Source organism: Tiliqua scincoides, chromosome 7 (genome assembly GCF_035046505.1).
Source record: "Tiliqua scincoides isolate rTilSci1 chromosome 7, rTilSci1.hap2, whole genome shotgun sequence".
Classification (NCBI taxonomy): Eukaryota; Metazoa; Chordata; class Lepidosauria; order Squamata; family Scincidae; genus Tiliqua; species Tiliqua scincoides.
This window is the reverse complement of record NC_089827.1, coordinates 69,208,551-69,213,172: the sequence shown is the minus strand read 5'-3', so window position 1 is coordinate 69,213,172 and position 4,622 is coordinate 69,208,551. Positions and strand designations below refer to the sequence as shown.

The following is a 4,622-nucleotide window of genomic DNA, read 5'->3' as shown; positions in this document are numbered from 1 at the left end:
TCTTTACTCAGCGTGTGGTCGGTCTGTGGAACTCCTTGCCACAGGATGTGGTGATGGCGTCTAGCCTGGATGCCCTTAAAAGGAGATTGGACAAGTTTCTGGAGGAAAAATCCATTATGGGGTACAAGCCATGATGTGTATGCGCAACCTCCTGATTTTAGAAATGGGTTATGTCAGAATGCCAGTTGCAAGGAAGGGCACCAGGATGAGGTCTCTTGTTATCTGGTGTGCTCCCTGGGGCGTTTGGTGGGCCGCTGTGAGATACAGGAAGCTGGACTAGATGGGCCTATGGGCTGATCCAGTGGGGCTGTTCTTATGTTCTTATGTTCAGTGCCAGCAACAATTCGGTTCGCCTCTAAGTGACTTCGGAAGTTGTAGACGGTTGTAGAGAAGGGAAAGAGGACACAAGGAGATGCAGGTCACCTTCTTGGATTTGAGGGTTCAAACTCAACAGTCATTTTCAGGTAAAAATTCTGAAGTGAACTTTCTAAACCTCACCTGGTTCTTTTCGCATCAAAGTCTGAATCCTTGATCTTAAATATATAAACTGAATTCTCGGGGCATAAGACACATGCATACAACTTAAGGGGAACAGGAGACCACTGAGGCTGAACAGGTTGGAAGCATTGTTGTTTTGTGACAGAGGTCGTGGAGAACAGAACATGCATGGATGATGTCTTAGGCTCGATCCCTGGGAATGTTGAGGGGAGGTGATGGGAAATACCTCTGTCTGAGACCCCTAGAGAGATGCTGCCAGTCAGTGATGACATGAAAGTCTAATTCAATATAAGAATCAGAGCACAATCCCAACCTCTGGTTGGGCCAGCACTAGTCCCTTGTGCCAGCCCAGGGCTGTCACAAACATGCTGTAAGGTACAGCTAAGATGACATGGGAGTCAGCAGGCCAGTGCACAGATGTGCACTGGGTGTTGAAGGCCAGATCCGACTTCCTTACCCTGCACATGCCTGATCTTGTCTGATCTTGGAAGCTAAGCAGGGTCAGGCCTGGTTAGTACTTGGATGGGAGACTGCCTGGGAATACTGGGTGCTGTAGGCTTATGCCATAGTCTTTCGAGACTGAAGGTTGCCAACCACCAGTGTGGTGCAAGGGTAAGTTTGTGCTGGCCTGGGGAGACCAGTACAGGAGTTTGGGGTTTGGGAATGGTGGGGGGAGGGTGGTTTGGAGGCATTTGGGGGTGGGGGAAGGCGGGTGGACCAGGCCCAGGAGAGGGGTGAGACCGGCCTCCAACACTTAGGCCAGATTGTAATGCCCCCCTGCACAGCCTGGCCTATCACCAGGCTGCTCAGATCTGTCCCAGCTATTTAGCTGGCACAGGTCCAAGTAGCCCCACTGCAGTGACGGGGGCAGTACTGGGGGAAGTGGAAAATATCCTCTTGCCCCAAGTTGCACCACAGCCACCTCCAGCCCTGCACTGGATACAGCTCAGTCCCGCAGGACTGCCTGTTTCAGCAGAAGTTAGGATTGTGCTGTCCACATCATAGGTTGCTGCTTGCCTTGGTATTGAGTCTCAGCACTAGCGAAACTGCTTTTTTATCTTCTGTGAGCTGCCTCATGAGCCACCACTGCTACTAAGGATATCCCACCTCCACTGGTTGGTTGGCAACCTTCAGTCTCGAAAGACTATGGTATAAGCCTACAGCACCCGGTATTCCCAGGCGGTCTCCCATCAAAGTACTAACCAGGCCTGACCCTGCTTAGCTTCCGAGATCAGACGAGATCAGGCATGTGCAGGGTAACAGTTGCTGCCCCCTTACATTTTGACTTTGAATAGGTGCGTGGGACCGAATGTTAAGTCAGTGGCCTCAGACTCGAGTCACTTCCCAAGTCATTAGTACAGCTGATTTGTGTGTACATGAGTTAGCAAAAAATGCTGATTTTTGTGACTCGGACTTGAGTCACCTGACTCGAGTTCCCATCCCTGATGTATGGCCACTTTTCTTTAAAAAAAAAAAAGTTTAGAAAGTTACAATCATATGTACAGTAACCTCTAGTTTGTTATTTGCTGTCAATAGTAGAATAGTAGTAAGTTGGGTACTTGGGTTTGTCATCAAAGGGATGACATTGGTTTAAATAAAAATCATGTAGCAGGAGTCCATGTGGCTTACTCAGTTGTAGGTTGTACAGAGTTCAGAGGAGTTTACTTCTCTCTGAGAATGAGCAGGCCAAGCTGGTTTCTGACAGGGTCTAATAAAGACATGCCTGACAGTATATATTTTAGATCCTCTGGCTTAACAAACAAGCTAAACGATCTAAATGAGCTAAACAAACACATCGGTAAAGCAGCTACCACGTTTTCCAGACTCACAAAGAGAGTCTGGTCCAAAAAGAAGCTGATGGAACATACCAAGATCCAGGTCTACAGAGCTTGTGTCCTGAGTACACTTCTGTACTGCTGCAAGTCATGGACTCTTCACTCACAACAGGAGAGGAAACTGAACGCTTTCCACATGCGCTGCCTCCGACACGTCCTCGGCATCACCTGGCAGGACAAAGTTCCAAACAACACAATCCTGGAACGAGCTGGAATCCCTAGCATGTATGCACTGCTGAAACAGAGACGCTTGCTTTGGCTTGGTCATGTTGTGAGAATGGATGATGGTCGGATCCCAAAGGACCTCCTCTATGGAGAACTCGTGCAGGGAAAGCGCCCTACAGGTAGACCACAGCTGCGATACAAGGACTTCTGCAAGAGGGATCTGAAGGCCTTAGGGATGGACCTCAACAGGTGGGAAACCCTGGCCTCTGAGCGGCCTGCTTGGAGGCAGGCTGTGCAGCATGGCCTCTTCCAGTTTGAAGAGACACTTTGCCAACAGACTGAGGCAAAGAAGGAAGGCCCATAGCCAGGGAGACAGATCAGGGACAGACTGCACTTGCTCCCAGTGTGGAAGGGATTGTCACTCCCGAATCGGCCTTTTCAGCCACACTAGATGCTGTGCCAGAACCACCATTCAGAGCGTGATACCAGAGTCTTTTGAGACTGAAGGTTGCCAGCTGAAGACCTGGCTTCCATGTTATGAAGGGAATTCCATGAGGGAGAACCGGTTAGTTTCTTGAACTTTGAAAGAAGCCACTTACCAGCTGTGAGCCAGGATGAGCTGGAAATTAGAAGAAAAGCAAATGGCTTTGTCTGCCATTTTGCCCAACAAGACCTGAAAGTCAGTGAAGAACAGCACCTCTGAAGAGAACGTCCAAGAAGGATAAGGAACACCGACATGCTTCTCACCATCAGTCACACTGAACACTATCTCCCGATCTTGTCTGATCTCAGAAGCTAAGCAGAGTCAGGCCTGGTTAGTACTTGGATGGGAGATCGCCTGGGAATACCGGGTGCTGTAGGCTTATACCATAGTCTTTCGAGACTGAAGGATGCCAACCAACATTCACTGTGGAGTCAGAGTCAGATTTTATTTTGTCATATTGAAATTCTATTATCAAAGATCTATGCAGACACTTAGCTCTTTGCTACAGTTGGCCTCTGCCCACATCACTGATATTAAATATATTTTTGATCCTTTTTTAAAGCTGTGTCCTGAGAGGTTTGGAGAAGAGCGTGTGATTAACGTGACTCCTGGGACAGACTGTACATAGTTCTGGGGATCTCAGGTGGAGGTTGTCAAAATGCAGGCAACCTTGTCCTAATTCCTGTCCCTCTGAGAAGGTGGACTCCCTAGTGACATGGTGACAAAGGCATTAAATAAGCATGCATAGGATTTCAGCACTGGGTTTTTGCAGGATGTGTAGGCTGTTTTTTATTTCCTTCTTCTTTCCCACTGTTGATAGCAGCAATAGTATACATATGTTGCACGTAGCAACCATTAGCGTAGCCAGAGGGGGTGCAAAGCACTAAGTTTTTCAGGGAGCCTCACCGCAGGCAGCACCTGGAGGCAGCACCTGGAGCCAGCAGTAGTAGCGTACCGGTGGCACCAGGGGGAATAGGATCAGGCCACAAGTCTTACTGCAGTGGGCTTACTTCTAAGTGAAATATAAAACACCGTTTACAAACACCTCTATTTAATGCCACAATCCTATGCACATCCTGGGCAGTTCAGGATTGGGCTGTAATTCCTAAACTGAGATATACACCAGCACAACCACTGATTGCCACCTTGACAAAATCATCGTCTCGCTAATGGATTAACAGGCTGATGGAATTTTTCAGGAGGTGATCGTTTTGAATGGACAATTACACAGCCCTGTTTTCTGATGGATGTGAAAAAAAGGATTTTGCCTAATCATGCTTGTTGCCTGTAATGGAAGATCAGAAGATCATCAGGTCAGGTGGATGATGTGGTGCTGACCGCGATTCCATTTTGACAGCTGTTTGACAGCTCTGGGAAGGGCAGGGCTGGCTCCACAGCTGTAATCAATCAAGGCCAATGGGACTCTGATGGACACCTGAGCTTCATTTGACCTTGATGGGATTCTGAATGGACATGGACTGAAGAGTTGGTTTACCTGAGCCTAATTTGGACTTAACAAGGGTCTAAAAGGTAGCTCACAGCTGAGCTGCATTTTGGATAATGGGACATCCAAGGAAAAAAGGCAGCTTCAGAAGGAGCAAAGCCCAGACCCAGGAGGTACCTGACCCAGACCTACAGGA

At 48.2% G+C, this 4,622-nt stretch overlaps 1 pseudogene; it reads right to left on the bottom strand.

Moving 5' to 3' along the window:
- Nucleotides 1–1,652: 1,652 nt before the first annotated feature.
- LOC136657830 (5S ribosomal RNA) lies at nucleotides 1,653–1,769 on the bottom strand (annotated as a pseudogene).
- Nucleotides 1,770–4,622: the final 2,853 nt, after the last annotated feature.